This window comes from Mandrillus leucophaeus, unplaced genomic scaffold (genome assembly GCF_000951045.1).
Source record: "Mandrillus leucophaeus isolate KB7577 unplaced genomic scaffold, Mleu.le_1.0 Scaffold449, whole genome shotgun sequence".
NCBI classification, from domain to species: Eukaryota; Metazoa; Chordata; class Mammalia; order Primates; family Cercopithecidae; genus Mandrillus; species Mandrillus leucophaeus.
Genome location: NW_012104798.1, coordinates 720,580 through 740,029, shown reverse-complemented (window position 1 = coordinate 740,029; position 19,450 = coordinate 720,580). Strand labels below are relative to the sequence as shown.

The following is a 19,450-nucleotide window of genomic DNA, read 5'->3' as shown; positions in this document are numbered from 1 at the left end:
TTTCCTATTGTGAATAGTGCTGCAACAACATATGCATGCATGTATCTTTATAATAGAATGAATTATATTCCTTTGGGTATATACCCTGTAATGGGATTGCTGGCTCAAATGGTATTTCTGCTTCTAGGTCTTTGAGGAATCACTGCACCATCTTCCACAATGGTTGAACTAATTCAAACTCCCACCAACAGTGTAAAAGTTTCCCTTTTTCTCTACAACCTCACCAGCATCTCTAGCATTTTTAAGGTACAGTTAGAAAAACATAAAAGATCACCAATAGTCCAACCTGGAATTTGTTTCTATATAACAACCACTAGTTATAAACATGGAATTGTCATTTAATAATAATCAGTTTCGTGCCCTATGTATAATGCAACTACAAGATAGACTCTGCTAATGTTCTCTAAGGATTCCATTGAAATCAGATATTTTGCACAGCTACTTGGGAGGCTGAGGTCGGGGGATTGCTTGAGCCCAGGAGGCTGAGGCTGCAGTGAGCAGTGATGGCACCACTGCAGTCCAGTTTGGGTGACAGGATGAGACCATGTTTCAAACAAACAAACAAACAAAAATAGAACCTTAGACTGTCAGAATTGAAGGACATCTGAAGAAAGATATAAGGAGAGAGAGAAAGAAGAAAATCTCCCTAATTCATTCTATGAAGCCAGCATCACCCTAATAACAAAACCAGCAAATGACATAACCAAAAGAGAACACTACACACTACAGACTGATATCCTTGATGAACATATATGTTAAAATCCTTAACAAAATACTAGCTAGCCAAATCCAACAACATATCAAAAAGATAATTCACCATGATCAAGTGGGTTTCATACCAGGAATGCAGGGATGGTTTAACATACACAAGTCAATAAATGTGATATACCACATAAAGAGAATCAAAAACAAAAATCACATGATCATCTCAGTAGATGCTGAAAAACATTCAACAAAATCTAACATTTCTTTATGATTAAAACTCAGCAAAATTGGCATAGAAGGCACATACCTTAATGTAATAAAAGCCATCTATGACACACCCACAGCCAACATAATATTGAATGGGGAAAAGTTGAAAGCATTCCCTCTGAGAATGGGAACAAGACAAGGATGCCCACTCTCACCACTCCTCTTCAACATAGTATTGGAAGTCCTAGCCAGAGCAATCAGACAAGAGAAAGAAAGGGCATCCAAATTGGTAAAGAGGAAGTCAAACTCTCGTTGTTTGTTGATGACATGATTATTTACCTTGAAAACCCTAAGGACTTCTCCAGAAAGCTCCTAGAACTGATAAAAGAATTCAGCAAAGTTTCTGGATAGAAGATTAATATACAAAAATCAGTAGCTCTTCTAAACACTAACAGTGGCCAAACAGAGAATCAAATCAAGAACTCAACCCCTTTACAATAGCTGCAAAAATATAAAATACTTAGGAATATACCTAACAAAGGAGTCAAAAGACCTCTACAAGGAAAACTACAAAACACTGTTGAAAAAGATCATAAATGACACAAACAAATGGAAACACATCCCATGCTCATGGATGGGTAGAATAAATATTGTGAAAATGACCATACTGCCAAAAGCAATCTACAAATTCAATGTAATCCCCATCAGAATACCACCATTATTCTTCCCAGCATTAGAGAAAACAATTCTAAAATTCATGTGGAACCAAAAAAGAGCCTGCATAGCTTCATAGCCAAAGCAAGACTAAGCAAAAAGAACAAATCTGGAGGCCTCATACTACCTGATTTCAAACTATACTATAAAGCCATAGTCACCAAAATGGCGTGGTACTGGTATAAAAATGGGCACATAGACCAATGGAACAGAATAGAGAATTTGGAAATAAACCCAAATACTTACAGCCAACTGATCTTTGACAAAGCAAACAAAAACATAAAGTGGGGGAAAGGATACCCTTTCAACCAATGGTGCTGGGATAATTGACTAGCCTCATGTAGAAGAATGAAACTGGGTCCTCTTCTCTCATCTTATGCAAAAATCAACTCAAGATGGATTAAGGACTTAAATCTAAGACCAGATGCTGTACAATTTCTAGAACAAAACATTGGAAAAACCCTTCTAGATATTGCCTTAGGCAAGGATCTCATGACCAAAAACCCAAAAGCAAATGCAATAAAAACAAAGATAAATAGCTGTTACCTCATTAAACTATAGAGCTTTTGCATGGCAAAAGGAACAGTCAGCAGAGTAAACATACAACCCACAGAGTGGGAGAAAATCTTCAGTATCTACACATCTGACAAAGGACTAATATCTAGAATGTACAATGAACTCAAATCAGTAAGAAAAAAACCAACAATCCCATCAAGAAGTAAGTTAAGAACATGAATGGACAATTCTCTAAAGAAGATATACAAATGACCAACAAACAAGAAAAAATGCTCAACATCACTAATGATCAGAGAAATGCAAATCAAAACCACAATGCAGTACCCCCTTACTCCTGCAACAATGGCCATAATCAAAAAATCAAAAAAACAGTAGATGTTGGTGTGGATGCAGTGAACAGGGAACACTTCTACATTGCTTGTGGGAATGTCAACTAGTACAGCCATTATGGAAAACAGTGTGGAGATTCCTTAAAGAACTAAAAGTAGAACTACCATTTGATCCATCAATCCCACTACTGGGTATCTACCTAAAGCAAAAGAAGTCACTATTCAAAAAAGATACTTGCACACGCATGTTTACAGTAGCACAATTCACAATTGCAAAATCACGGAACCAACCCAAATGCCCATCAATCAACGAGTGGCTAAAGAAACTGATATATTTATATAATGGAATACTGCTCAGCCATAAAAAGGAATGAATTAAAGGCATTTGGAGTGACCTGGATGAGACTGGAGACTATTATTCTAAGTGGCATAACTCAGGAATGGAAAACCAAACATCATATGTTCTCACTGATTTGCGTGAGCTAAGCTATGAGGACACAAAAGCATAAGAATGATACAATGGACTCTGGGGACCTGCGGGGAAGAATGGGAAAGAGGAGAGGAATAAAAGATACAAATATGGTGCAGTGTATACATGGGTGATGGGTGCACCAAAATCTCACAAATCACCGCTAAAGAACTTACTCATGTAACAAAATACCACCTGTACCCCAATAATTTATGAGGAAAAAAAAGAATTGAAGGACATCTGCTCATTTTACAAGTAAAGTGAAAAAAGAAATCAGGTATTTGGACTTGAGCTACAAAATAAAATGTTCAGATTAGGTGCTGACATGGGTAAAGTAACCAGTAGCCAGCTGGTTTCAGGGGTACATACTGGATGGACGGGGGCCTACGGGATGTTCTATTTAGGTCCATTTTGTAGTCAATAGGGTCAATAGATATAGATAAGCTTTAAAATATTATACGTTGCTTTGTGAATTATGTTTACACTATAATTTCTCAAAGATGTTTTATGCAAAAGGGAATTTCGTGCCCATAGATGTTTGGAAAATGCTGTGAACTTTAATATAATTTTGTCACAAAATATTAAAAAATGTAGGTTTGAGAAGACCTGTAACAAAGAGTCCTGTTTAACTTTGCATAACCCAAATGACCCCAAAGGTATTTGACCACAGAACCTTTTCTGGCCCAAGTAACGTCTGGTAATATCTGCACATTTGCCCTAGGGTCATGTAAGCGCAAGTCTGAAAGATTTGGAAATATATTAGGGTTTAGGTGCTTGTGTCTCAAAGAATATCATCCTTCAGTCCAGCTCCTTTGAAGTAGGGTCAGATGGTGGCCTATAGGAATTCTCTCTGTTGTGTAAACCAATCCACACCTCAGATGAAGAACTTAGCAGGAATAAAAACATCCAGGCTCAGTATGAAGCCATGGCTTCCCTTTTCTATCCCTTCTTCTTGACTACACATTCTAGACTCAGAGAGAAGGATCTAAAGATAACAGTCAGCTCCTCTTGTCCCAGGACCACTAGGACCCCAATCCCTTGTCCCATGGGTCAGTTGGAAATGTAGTCCTCTTTGCCAATGTTGAGTCATTTTTGACACTACCTCTTGCTAACATCTGCTCCTCCTTATTGCTCTGCCTCACTGAGAACATTGAGGGGCCAAAGCTCTCACTTAGCAAAGAAGAGAAGGTCAGTGGTACCCTAATCTTAGCGTATCTTAATTATTGCCCTCAAGGAGTTTACCAAAACAACAACAACAACAACAATATTGGTGATGAAACAAACACTTGGAGTGGCTATATTTGTGAAAATGAGTAATAGATAAAAACAAACATTTGCTTTGTACTTTTTATATTATAATAACTTATCTGGAAAGAGTGAAATGGAAAAGCTTCAGAATAGTGATTGATGAATAAAAACAATAGAAAAGGACATGAAAAGATGAGAAGGCTAAGAATAAACTGAGCAGACAAGGATAAAATTGGTGGGAAAGTAAGTAGTTGTGCTCCTAAAGTATGTGGGAAGAGCTAAAAGTAGCTGGAAAAGGGCACCTAGGCATTAACAAATTGATCTGGGCTTTATGAGGAAAATCAAAAAAGCCAAAATGGGGCTCCTTCAATTTTCTCCTTCATTCACTTGAACAAATGGGTTGATTCTATTCAATGGGTCCTGAGATAGAAAAGATGACGGAAAATGTTGCTTTCAGACTGCTGTTGATCCAATGACTTCAACTATGTTGTATTACTGTATTTGCCAATGCAGGAGCAAATACCGTGCAATAGACCTTATGTAAATAGACAATATCGAATAGAAAGGGTATGCTTTCTTGAACAATATCTGATGTAATCTCCTTTTGAATCATTTATAGTGCAATTTCTTCAACCTAAAATGTTCCACTTTCCTTTTCCACCTGTTAAAATGTATATATCTTCCATGATCCAATTTAAAGATAAGTGCCTCATCTCTGAAGTCTCTCTGGATTGTCCCACTATGCAGAATTGATGACCTCCTGGTCATCGTTCCTACACTCTGGTTCTTGTATAGCATGTACAACATAACATCACGATCTGCTCTTGTTTGTTTTCTCCATTGTGAGTATTTTTGCAGACAAGATCAATATCTTACATGTCTTGTTTATCCTGTGAACCTAACAGGGAGTCTGATACTCCTTTGTCACTTAAGAATAATCTGGTAAACAAACGATGTTCCCGCTCAACTTTATGATCCTCTCCAATCCCTTGAATATTTGCTGCCCTATAGGGAAATAATTTTCAAACTGAAATTTATGGCCCGTTGGTGGACCTCAAATGTCTTCTTCAGAATCACTATGTTCTCTATTCATTGTGTTGGGAAATACAGCAAAAGTACAGGGGATTTTAATTACATTTTCTGAGCAGTCTTTCAATCATAACATAACCTTGTCTAGACCTAGTGACTCTCTACACAGGAAAGAAACAAAACAGCGGATTAACTTCTGGGCCTTTGTATTGGGCAGTAATCTGAGCTGTGCTACAAACAGAGTTTCTTTCTCTGCAGATGCAAAGTCTGAGACAAAAGACACAGGGCTGGAGGATCAGTATAATTGAATTAAGTGTGTATGATAGAATGATCATCACATGCAGCATTTAAAAAAAAAAAAAATAAAACAAAACAAAACAAAAAACGCTCTTGAAGTGTCTGCCTGTGGGCTCTCTTGCTTTTCCAGCAGTCTGGTACCTTACTTCTTAATGACTCCTACCTGCCAAAGGGCTGTTTCTATGTCTAGGCAGCTGACAGGCTCTAAAAACAAAACTGAAATCATCAGCAATCACCAGCATACAATAAGTTAAAAAAGCAACACCACTACCATCCTGTCTAACACGGTGAAACCCGTTCTCTACTAAAGATACAAAAAAATTAGCCAGGCATGGTGGCGGGCGCCTGTAGTCCCAGCTACTCGGGAGGCTGAGGCAGGAGAATGGCGTGAACCTGGGAGGCGGAGCTTGCAGTGAGCCGAGATCGCACCACCGCACTCCAGCCTGGGCGACAGAGCGAGACTTCGCCTCAAAAAAAAGCAACACCACTGAACCCAATCAACTCTGATTCCTGGAGGCAAACTGTGGGGAGCACAGCGTGATTCGCATGTAGGACTGTGAATTCTCGTTGTGACTCAGCCACCGTGTAAGAGCCTGCATTTTGGGCGGTTTTAACCCAGTGCCTAACATTTATTGAGCCCCTGTTGTATCCCAGGAGATGGGCAAGGTGCTTGATTGGCATAATCCTAATCCTCACAATAACCCCAGAGTGAGGTGTAATTGTTTATTTTTCACATACATGGAGACTGAGTCTCATGGATATGAAGAAATTCATGACCAGAAGTCAAATATGTATTTTTATATATATAAACATATATGTATATCTTATGCATATATAATGGGTTTCCGTATGTATGCACAGGGACAGGATTTACACCCAGGTCTTTGATGCTACAGCTTATGTTCTTTCCACTTCGCCACAGTCTCTTTCAATACCAACAGAAATAATGATATAAATAATGATAACCTCTCTTCTCTCTTATTTTGTCAAACTCCTCAGAAAAGTTAACTATATTCATTAGATCTGTTTTCTTGCTCTCCCCTTAATCTACTGCAGGCTGACTTCTGGTTCTATGGTGGACTGAATTGTGTCCCTCCTCAAATTCATATGTTGAAGGTCTAACCCTGTATTTGGAGGTAGGGCCTTTAAGAAGATAATTAAGGATAAGCTGGGAGTGGTGGCTCACACCTGTAATCCCAGAACTTTGGGAGGCCAAGGTGGGTGGATCACCGAGGTCAGGAGTTTGAGACCAGCCTGGCCAACAGGGCAAAACCCCAGTCTCTATTAAAAATGCAAAAAATTAAGCGGGTGTGGTGGCGGGTGCCTGTAATCCCAGCTACTTGGGAGGCTGAGGCAGAAGAATCCCTTCAACCCGGGAGGCAAAGGCTGCCGTGAGCCGAGATCTCACTACTGCACTCCAGCCTGGGCAACGAGAGTGACGATACATCTCAAAAAAACAAAAACAAAAAAAGGTAAGGATAAATAAGGTCATAAAAGCTTTGTAGCATTGGTGTCCTTTTAAGAAGAGGAAGACACACCAGGAATGTTGGGGTACCTCAAATGTCTTCTTGGGCTCACAGAAGAAAGGCCATGTGAAGACGGAGTGGGAAGATGTTGCATGGCTGGTACCTGGACCTTGAACTTCCAGCCTTTAGAACTGTGAGAGAATAAATTTCTGTTGCTTAAGCCAACCAGTCTGTGGCATTTTGTTGCGGCAGCCCTAGCAAACTAATATATCTACCTATATTCAAATGACACACAACACTGATAAAAGCAGGTCTTGTTAGCCACAAAGTTTGCACAGTGAGTGCTGGGCAGTTTGCTAGCCAATTATGTCATTTCATCTTCACAACACCTTTCAAGAGAAGGATTATCACCCCTATTTTATAAATGAGAAAATTGAGGCTTGGAAAGTCTAACCTGGCCATAACTCAAGTAACCCTTGGCCAAATGGCTAGTTAGCAAACAAGGTGAAGACAGGTGTCTTCAGCAGCCCAAAGTCCAGGTTACTGAGCACTGTGCTGGGAATGTCAATATCAACCATCACCCTATGGACAACTTTTGCTCTAAGCCTGGTTGTATATTATCTCCTTTTAATATAGACAGAAGTTCAGTGAGATAGCTACATTTTACAAGAAGTCATGTAGCCCTCATTCTACAAGGAGTAAAGTGGGACTCACATTTCTTAAATAACTTACTCAAGGTCACACAGCTTCTAAATGACAGGGCTGGGATTTAATCCCTGGCTTTTTGACACCAAAGACCATGAGCTTAGTCAATATGCTATTTCCAGAGATGGCAACAATTAAATTACTTGGTTCAAAATCCTAGGGGATAAAAGATTTTAAATCACAAACTAGTTGGCTGCTGAGCCTCCAATGCCTGGATTTCTTTCCAGGGAAAATACGCCTCGGGCACCTTCAGATCACCAGACCAGCCAGACCAGCCGACAAAGCTGTGCTGATAAGAAACACATGGTAGAATAAGGTACGAAGTGATGGGATCTCAGAGCTGGAAGGAACACAGGAAGTTGTTTTTCTGCATTTTACCCCTGTGAAATTTAGATTTGGGAAAGATGAATGTTTCGTTTGAGACAAAAACCAGAACCAGATGGGACTCTGGCCTCTGGAGTCATCTCCAGGCCATGCCGACATATCATCACTCAGGCATCTTGCAGAGGAGCCAATTCAAACGTGTATTTGCATCCAGAGATAAGCGAAATACAAATAGTATTTTAATTCATGAAGCTTCTAACAAATTTAATTTTAATCAGACAACAAATTCCCAAACCCAGACACCCTTGAGCTTCCTGGCTGTCTCTTTTTGTCCTTTGTTCTTTAGATTTCAGTCTCTCAGGGCCGAGGTTGTCCTAAGTTTGACTCAACAGTCCCCTCAGGCCATGACACAATTGGGCTAGAAATTGGAATTCAAACCATTTGGGAACAACAGAATGAGTTTTAAAAATAGGCATCGTTCTCCCCTTTCTCACAACTTCTCTTAAAGTACAATAGAAGCTTGGTACAGCTCAACTCATAATTATGCAAATTTGACTCTGAGGTCAAACCATGCTGTCCAGAACACGACTACAGAACATCTTGCCTTACGAACAGATATGAGTGTGAGTCCTACCTTCTGAAGACATGCTTTGGAAACAAGTCTTCTAATGCAGAAACCAAATCATATTATGAAGAAGAATGTCACTTTTTGAGAAAGCTGATTCAGAACTCAGGCCGTGTGCGCAGAGGCGAGTCCTTGTCTATAAAGCATGAAGCACTGTGAGGCTGTTGGCTTCGTTCTTTTACTTAGGTCCTGCCAAAAGACTGGAAGGATTATCTTACTTGGCACCCTGAAGGTGCTGCATAAGATAATGTGAAATAAATAACTACTTGAAGCATTCCAAGAACAGTGAGTGTATCTACAGCAGGTCTCATTTTTTTTTTCTTTTCTTCTTTTATCTTGAGATGGAGTCTCGCTCTTGTTGCCCAGACTGGAGTGCAGTGGCGCAATCTCGACTCACTGCAAGCTCCGCCTTCCAGGTTAAAGCAATTCTCCTGCTTCAGCCTCCCAAGTAGCTGGAATTAGAGGAACGCCCCACCACACCTGGCTAATTTTTGTATTTAGTGGAGATGGGGTTTCACTGTGTTGATTAGGCTGGTCTCAAACTATTAACCTCAGGTGATCCACGTGCCTTGGCCTCCCAAAGTGCTGGGATTATAGGCGTGAACCACCGCACCTGGCCCCATTTCTAAATACAACATGACTCTTAGTTAAAAATAAATGTATCCATTTGTCATTCTAAAGATATTATAAATATTGTAACTTTAAAATTCTATTTGAGCTGAAATTAATTTGTCTAGACAAAGCTTCAGCCTGCTTGACTTATATTGTTTTATCTCATTGATAAAAATACCCTCTGAGCCATTACTCCTAATGTTTACGTTTTATTACATTGGCCTAATAGTGAGTTGATCCATATGGCAATAACGTCATAATAAGGTTGGCCACTTTCTAATGATATGTTATATATTATTACATATTTAGAAGCTTGGTCCAGTGGTGGATACTGGAGGAAGATTTCCAGTGCTGAAAGATTCTTGACCATAGCATTCGATATTATTCCTGAGAACTTCTAGGATAAGGAGGTGATGCTATTGTTTGTTTAATGTTCAAGTCTGATATGTCAGGACAAAGAAAAAGCTGCCTGGAGGAAGATTTCCAAAGCGAATTTTCATGGCACTGTTATAATTTTTTTCCGCCCCTCTTTTCTACTGCAAAAACTTGCAGGCGGATGACAATATACTCACCATTCCATTCCTCGATTCCACTGCTTACAAAGCTCAAAGAGGGTGTCATGATAATCAGCTGAGGAAATAGTTTCTTGGGTGGAGGAATTTGCTGAAGTCCGCACAGCTGTGCGGCTGATGAGTGTGGGCAGGGGGAGCCAGGACCTGCCCCAAACATGTCTTTCCTCTTCCTGTTACATCATTTGACCTTCTTGGATAGAGAGTTTAAACTGGGGCTGGGTCCTGTAAGCAACTCTTTAGGCTTTGACAATTTTAAATGCTTTATTGCAAGAATGCAGAGGTCTAGGAACTCCCTTGCCTTTTCCTATCTTTATTACTATTCACCCAGTCACCTACCAAGAATTATTTTCAGGTGCACATGGAGAATATAGAAGCAATTAATTCCAAGCTGATCACACACAGGCTGCAAGTAGAGAGCAATCAATCCATTCGAAACACTGCGGGTGTCCTAGGCCTTCCCAGACCATCCTGAGCAATTGGAATCCTGATGTTTTAGTTAGTTTGACATGTATTTCTGCAACCCTGGCCCTCAATGTACGTTAGAACCAAAATACAAAAACAAACACCAAAAAATGAACAAAACATTTATAATTAGTACTTTATCTTATTTAATATTTGTATATCACATTGAAAATGAACACTTCTTAAAAATGGCCATTTAGTTTGAACGCCTTCTGTTATAGGTGCTTGTTGGCAATGACATTGCAATTTCCATTCCAGGAGAATGAGAATTGCTTTGCAATTTCATAATTGAATTCAATCACTTGTGAAATATAACAACCCAGTGGTGAACAGCTGAAGCTATTTGTCACAGCACTTATGAAATAGATTGTCTCTACCTTATTTGTAAACATAAATAACTCTTCAACAAGCTTAGATTTTAAAAAATAATCACCTAATTGGAATGCTTATTATCAGCATTAACCATATTATTACTACAGCATCATGAATGGCCTCTTATGGTAGGAGTTATTATTATTATTATTATTATTATTATTATTATTTTGAGAAGGAGTCTTACTCTGTCATCCAGGCTGGAGTGCAATGGTGTGGTCTCAGCTTATTGCAACCTCCACCTCCTGGGTTCAAGCGAGTCTCCCGCCTCAGCCTCCCAAGTAGCTGGGACTATAGGCACGCACCACCACACCTGGCTAATTTTTGTATTTTTAGTAGAAAAGGGTTTCACTTTGTTGGCCAGGCTGGTCTCAAACTCCTGACCTTGTGATCTTCCTGCCTTGGCCTCCCAAAGTGCTGGGATTACAGACATCAGCCACTGTGCCTGGATGAGTTATTATTTTTTAGGTGGTAGGGTCTCAACTGATTTTTGGTAAATGAGAAAAACAAAAATTATATCGCCAGTCATTATACACAGACAGAAAATCTACAATAGGAATGCTGAGGGGGCAAAGGAAGGAAACAAGAAATTTAATTGAACTTACACATAAAGACAGACCAGAAGAGACTGATATTCTCTTCAGGAAAGGCAAAAGCTGAGAGGGATTATGAGCAAAAAGAAAAATTTTAAAAAGCAATGGTACATGGAGAGAGATGAAGAAAGCCCAGATTAGTTTATGAAATTAAAAATGCCCTATCCAAGGAGTGTCTCTTGAACTTTGATAGACTTTCTCCTATTTGTCCTAAAAATCTAGTATTAAGACACATGTATGTGTATATTTATTACAACACTATTCACAATAGCAAAGGCATGGAATCAACCTAAATGCCCATTAATGGTAGACTGGATAAAGAAAATGTGGTGCATATATACCATGGAATACTATGCAGCCATGAAAAAGAACAAGATTATGTCATTTGCAGAAACATGGATGAAGTTGGAGGCCATTATCCTTAGCAAATTAATGCAGGAACAGACAACCAAATAACATATGTTCTCACTTATAATTGGCAGCTAAAAGATAACACATGGATACATAGAGGGGAACAACAGACACTGGGGCCTACTGGAGTGTGGAGGGTGGGAGGAGGAAGAGGATTAGGAAAAATAACTAGTCATTACTAGGCTTAATGTGACTGCCAAGTGGGTTCACCTTACACACTGCCTAGACAGAGCCAATTTATCAAGACAGGGGAATTGCAATGGAGAAAAAGTAATTCATGCAGAGTCAGCTTTGCAGGACACCAGAGTTTTATTATTACTCAAATCAGTCTCCCGGAGCATTCAGAGGTGGGAGTTTTTAAGGATAATTTGGTGAGTAGGGGCTCAGGAAGTGGGGAGTGCTGATTCGTCAGGTTGGAGATGGAATCATAGGGGGCTCGAAGTGGGGTTTTCTTGTTGTCTTCTGTTCCTAAGTGGGATCTCAGAAATGGTTGAGTCAGATTATCGGTCTAGGTGGTATCAGCTGATCCACTGAGTGCAGGGTCTGCAAAATATCTCAACCCCTGATCTTGGGTTTGACAATAGTGATGTGATCCCCAGGAGCAATTTGGGGAAGTTCAGGCTCTTGCAGCCAGAGGCTGCATGACCCCTAAACTATAATTTCCAATCTTGTAGCTAATTTGTTAGTCCTGTAAATGCAGATTGGTTACCAGGCAAGAAGGGAGTCTTTTCGGGAAAGGGCTATTATCAATTTTGTTTCAGACTCAAACCGTACACTAAATTATTTCCCAAGATTAGTTCAGCCTACGCCCAGGAATGAACAAGGACAGCTTAAAGCTAGAAGCAAGATGGAGCTCTCTTTCACTGTCATAATTTCCTCAGTTAAACTTTTGCAAAGGAGGTTTCATTCATACCTGGGTATTTACGACCAGACAAAATAATCTGTACAGCGAACCCCTGTGACATGAGTTTACCTATGTGACAAACCGGCACATGCACCCCTGAATTTAAAAGTTAAAAAAAAAGTTGAATACACAGAGATAGAGAATAAAACAATGGTTAAAGTGGGGAGGAACTAGGGAGATGTCGTCAAGGTATAGAAAGTAACATATAGGATGAACAAGTCTAGAGATCTTAAATTACAACATGAAAATTATAGTTAATATTGTATTGAATTTTGGATCTTTGCTAAAATAATAGATTTTAGGTACTCTTACTACATATGAAAAATGGGTAACTGTGAGATAATGAATATGTTACTTTGCTTGACTATAGTAACTGTTTCACCATTTATATGTATATCAAAACATCACGTTGTATACCATAAATATATATAATAACATTTCAAAACGTTTATACAACTTCTGAAATTGAGTCAGTAATAAAGAATCTGCCAACTAAAAAAAGCCCCGGACCAGATGGACTCACAGCTGAATTCTACCAGACATACTAAGAACTGATACCATTCCTACTAAAACTACTCTAAAATATCAAGGAGGAGGAGCCTCTCCCTAACTCATTCTATGAAGCCAGCATCAGCCTGATACCAAAGTCTGGCAGAGACTCAACCAAAAATGAAAATTTCAGACTAATATCCCTCATGAACATAGACACAAAAATCCTCAAGAAAATACTAGCATATTGAATCCAGCAGCACATCAAAAAGTTAATACACCACAATTATGTAGGCCTTGTTCCTGGAATGAAAGGTCGGTTCAACATACGCAAATCAATAAATGTGATTCACTACAAAAACAGAATCAAAAGCAGAAACATTATGATCATCTCAATAGATGCAGAAAAAGCTTTCAGTAACACCCAGTATCCGTTTATGATAAAAACCCTCAACAGACTAGGCATCTAAAAAACATAGCTCAAAATAATAAGAGCCATCTATGACAAACCCAAAGCCAGCATCATACTAAATGGGCAAAAGCTCCAACCATTCTCCATGAGAACTGGAACATGACAAGGATGCTCACTCTCACTACTCTTATTCAACATGGTATTGGAAGTCCTAGCCAGAGCATTCAGGTGAGAGAAAGAAATAAAAGACATTTAAATAGGAAAGGAAGAAGTCAAACTATCTCTCTTCACTGATGATATGACTCTATACCTAGAAAATCCTAAAGACCCTTTCAAAAGGTGACGAGAATTGATAAACAACTTTAGTAAAGTTTCAGGATAAAAAATCAATGCACAAAACTCAGTAGCATTTCTACACACCAACGATGTCCAGGCTGAAAGTGAAATCAGGAACACAATCTCAATTACAGTATTCACAAAGAAAATAAAATACACAGGAATACAGCTCACCAAGGAGGTGAAAGATCTCTACAAGGAGTACTACAAAATACTCTTGAAAGAAATCAAAGTGACACAAATAAATGGAAAAGCATTTCATGCTTGCAGATTGAAAGAATCAGTGTTGTAAAAATGACCATAGTGCCCAATGCAATTTATAGATTAAATACTATTCTTGTCAAACTACTAAGAACATTCTTCACAGAATTAGAAGAAAACTATTCTAAAATTCATATGGAATCAAAAAACAGCCAGAATAGCCAAAGCAACCCTATAAGCAAAAGAAAAAGTAAAACAGAAACAAAGCCCAAGATATCACACTATCTGATTTTAACTCTACTATAAAGCCACAGTAACCAAAAGAACTTGGTACTGCTATACACACAGACACCTAGACCAATGAAACAGAATAGAAAACCCAGAAATAAAGTCACACACCTACCACTGTCTGATCTTTGACAAGGCTGACAAAAACAAGCAATGAGGAAAGGACTTCCTATTCAATGAATGGAGCTGGGATAACTGGCTAACTATATGCAGAAGATTGAAAGTGGACCCCTACCTTTCACCGTATACAAAAGTTAACTCAAAATGGATTAAAGATTTCAATGTAAATCTCAAACTATAAAAATCCTGGAAGACAATCTAGGGTATACTTTTCTCAACATCGAGTGGCAAATAATTTTTTGGCTAAGTTCCCAAAAACAATTGTAACAAAACAAAAATAGACAAGTGGGACCTAATTAAACTCAAGAGCTGCTGCACAGAGAAAGAAACTATCAATAGAGCAAACAGATAACCTACAGAATGGGAGAAGATACTCACAAACGATGTACCCAACAAAGGTCTAATACCAAGAATCTATATGGCAGGGAACTTAAATCAACAAACAAAAAACAAATAACCCTCTTTAAAAATGGGCAAAGGACATGAATAAACATTTCTCAAAAGAAGACACAGAGGAGGTCAACAAACATGAAAAAATGCTCAGCATTACTAATCATCAGAGAAATGTAAATCAAAATGACAATGAGATACCATCTCATACCAGTCAGAGTGGCTATTATTAGAAAGTCCAAAAACAGATGCTGGTGATGCTGCAGAGTAAAGGGAATTCTAACACATGGTGGGAATGTAAATTGGTGCAGCCATTGTGGAAAGCAGTCTGGAGATTTCTCAAAGAACTTAAAACAGGGCTACCATTTGACCCAGCAATCTCATTACTGGGTACACTCCCAAAAGAAAACAAATAATTCTACCAAAAAGACACATGCACTCATATGTTCATTGCTGTGCTATTCATAATAGCAAAGAAGTGGAATCAACCCAGGTTCCCATCAGTGGTAGATTGGATTAAGAAAATGAGGTACACAGACACCATGAAATACTATGCAGCCATTAAAAAGAAAGAAATCTTGTGCTTTGCAGCAACATGAATGGGGCTGGAAGCCATAATCCAAAGCAAATTAACATAGGACTAGAAAAACAAATACTGTGTGTTCTCACTTCTAAGTGGGAGTTAAACATTGAACACACATGGACATAAATATGGGAACAGACACTACAGACTGCTGGGACAGGCAGACGTTAAAAAACTACCTATTGGGTACTATGCTCTCTGCCAGGGTGACAGGATCCTAATTCCAAACCTCAGCATAATGCAATACTCCGATGTAACAAATCTGAACATGTACCCACTGTATCTAACATAGAATTTGAAAAAGAAGAACATTATTGTAAAGAGATAGACATATGGAAAATGTATTTATGCAAAATGTCATGTCTAATTCATAAGATGTTACTGCGTTGCTTTAGAAAGCAGGCAGTAAAAAGATGGAATTGATTACCTAGTGAGTTAAATAGAGTTTGGATAAGCATAGTTATAATAAATTTTTGGTGGTATATTAGGGGGATGATTTGCAGCTAATATCAGTGATGACAATAGTATTCTTCACTAAAACATTTATCCATCTATGTTTAAAAAAGCTATTAGGAAAACGGAGCAGTGATCTGGGTTTTGTTATGTTCCTTCTACTTTTAAACTAGTTTCCTCCTTGGCCTTAATTCCCCCACATGTTTAATGGCCTAGAAATAGAACAGAAAAAAAGTAGTTAATATTATAGAATAAGGTAACTGTGAGCATTACATGAGATGGTACATGTGTCTGGCACATAGTAAACATTCAATTAATGATATTGTTGTTCGTATAATGTGTAGTAGTATTAGTATTATTTGCAGTAATATCCAGTGTTATCTTCAACACTATGAGCAGAACAGTGCCTGGGAGTACTAATTCTGACAAATTATTCAGTTCGTCTGAGCTTTCCTTCTTGGGTCTATTTCCCAGCTCTGGCACTGGACAATGTGTTTAACCTCTCCAAGCCTCAATTTTAAAATCTATAGACTGGGGATAATACTTGTATCAATTTCTTAAAGTTGTTTTAAGCGATTTAATTACTGACAGGCAGTAATAATAAATGACAGTGATGATGACTACTAATAATTATTGCATACATACTAATTGAGGTGTTATTCTAGAACATTTAGGAGTGAGGGGTCTAACACAGCACTTTGAGTTTGAATCATTTTTCTGACTCTTGTTAGCTCTGTGTGACCTTGGGCAAAGTGCTTAGTCTATACCTCGGTTTCTTCAATAAAAGGGGAAGAGCAATGGGACCTACTATAAAATGTTGTCAGGAGGTTGAAATAAAATAACGTGAATAAAACATGTAAAATAGTGGCTGGCACATAGTGTTTAAAATACTTATTATATCGCTGAATTATGAAAATGTTCTTTGAGGTGAGTATGATTTTGCCCGTTTTCGATGGGTACATTGAGATACAGAGAAATTGAATAACTTGTCCAAAGACACACAGTGATAAGGTTTGGCTCTGTGTGCCCACTCAGATCTCATGTTGAATTGTAATTCCCAGTGTTGGGGGAGGGACCTGGTGGGAGGTGACTGGATCACGGGGGTGGATTTCTTCCTTGTTGTTCTTGTGATAGTGAGTTCTCATGAGATCTAGTTGTTAAAAGTGTGTAGCACTGCCCCCTTCACTCTCTCTCTCCCACTCCACCATGTGAAGAAGCTGCTTGCTTCCCCTTCACCCTTCCATCACGATTGTAAGTTTCCTGAGGTCTCCCCAACCATGCTTCCTCTACAGCCTGTGCAACTGTGAGTTAATTAAACTTCTTTTCTTCATAAATCACCTAATCTTAGGTAGTTCTTTCTAGCAGTGTGAGAACAAACTAATACACACGGCAAGGGTAATTCTGTTTTGAAAAAATACTTGCCCCCCAAATTGTACCCAGCTGCTTCATTTTGCAGGCACTATTTGCTGTTGAATTGCTAATCATGGGATCCACTAGAAAACACAGCTCCCTGAGGACCATTTATACTCTTCCTGTTTGGAATTGATAGGGGAATAAAGACCATCTTTTGGAATAGAATTTGAGACAATAACTGAGCTTTATAGTCTGTCATTTCCTCCCACACACCTTATGATTTAATATCCTGGATGGTTTTCTATTCCCTGAATGAAGACTAAATTGTCAACTTCTGTGTTTTTGCTTATTCTATCCCCTATAAATGAACTTGCTGTTCTTCCTCCTCAATCTACTCTGTCTCTATTGTCTCAGGCTCATTTCAGTGGGGAAGGGGCTTCGCAGAGGATAAGCCTCCTGTGACATTCACACACCCTGTGCACTTGTCAGATCTGATGGCTTTATATATCAATGACTTCTTTGAATATCTGTCATTTCCTTTGTGATATAAACATTTAGAGGCAAGAGATCTATCTTGATTATCTTATTACCACTAATGCCTAGTATGGCCTGGCATTTATTCATTTATTTATTAAATATCGATTGAGTGCCTATTATGACCCAGGCATTGGTCAAGGTACAATGGACACTAAAATGAACAAAAACAACAAAATCCTCTCTCCCATGGGCCTGAAATTCTAATGGAAGAGTCACCAATTGGACATCTGAGTGGTGATGTCAAGTGGCTGGAATGGAGACATGGTTCTGAAGTTGATGAGCACAGTCTGGCTGAAGATGTGAATGTCAGAGTCATCACTATATAAGTAATATTAAGACCATCAAACCCAGTGTGATGACTAAGGCAGTATACGTTGGCAGAAAATATAACATTAATTCTTTCGTTTATGGAACGAAGGAATACATTTAAAAAAAAACTAAAAGGGCCAGGGAGTGGCAGGGACTCCAGAGTAGGAAAGCCCAAAGCAGGATCAAGCCTAGAAATGACCAGTTTCTAAGAATTACTTTTGCTGTGGGTTTTCTCCCCTGGGGGCATGTCACAGAGCTTCCTGTTCATGGTGGTATTCACCAACAAGAAAATAACTAAGTAGCATGGCTGTATTTAACATTCATTCAACACAGACACAGTTTCTACATGGTCTTTACATATTCTTCATGTCTTCAAACATTTGCCCACGGATAAACAATGCCTTTGAGTTCTTTTTTCCTCTTAGTTCGGGGCAGCTTGCATGTAAACATGGCATCCAAATAATGATGCCTAAACTCATCTTGATGTGACCAAGATGTGGCAGTCATATGGTAAAACATCATAAAATCTCCCACAACATTATCAAGTGAAAAGAGTTGGAAGTGATTTCAGAGAACTCAGGAAAAATGCTTTGCAAAACAAAGCACGAAAATGTACTGTCCAGACTCTGCCCCCATCTCTCCCATTAGAGTATAAGGTCATGGCAGGCTGGATCCATGTCTGGTTTATTCATGGCTACATCACTGGCACCAAGGTGGTAGTGCCATGTAGTCAGCATTGATAAAAATTTGTCAACTGATTAAACGACCTGGGCTTGAGTCCCAGCTTTGCCATTTAGTAGCTATGTAATTTAGGACAAGTCACTTAAAACCTCAAGTTTTTAATCTCTTCATCTGCAAACTGGCAATAGTAGTGGCACTTGAACAGTAAGTCTGGAGGGTAAGCAGAATAATGTATTAAATAATTTTTCATAGTGCGTGGCACATCATAGCAATGAATCCGCATACAGGCTTTCTGTAATGATATGATTTTGACACTGATCCTTCTAACATCTGCTCATCTAAAGCATTAATTTTACACTTTTATTGAAATAAATGTGATTTTTTTAATATCCTCAGGAACACTCAATGAAGAATATGTCCACCTCTAAGCAGAGTCTGGAAACACCATAATATGCTATGGGATTGTTTTTCTCCACAGCCTCAAAGGAGAATGGTTTGCTGAAAGATAAATAAGGTTTTATACTGTTAGTTCATCTCCAGAACTCATCTTTTGTTCTTCTATTTCTTCTTTTTAATGAAATCTTACGAATAAAGGTGGACCAATATTTCTGTAAAGAATTGTTGCCTATCACACTTGGTGCTTCAAAACGCTTGGCAAAAGGCAATTTGAAAGGTAAGAAGGCTAAACTTGAACCCTGCAATCTAAGCAGATAGAAAAACAGTGCTTTGTAGTTTGTA

The 19,450-nt window shown here is 38.7% G+C and overlaps 1 protein-coding gene across 3 annotated transcripts in view; it reads right to left on the bottom strand.

The window, feature by feature from the left end:
* Positions 1–19,450, bottom strand: part of KCNIP4 (Kv channel interacting protein 4) — a 611,550-nt gene that overhangs the window by 124,335 nt on the left and 467,765 nt on the right. The gene's annotated exons all lie outside the window — the stretch shown is intronic.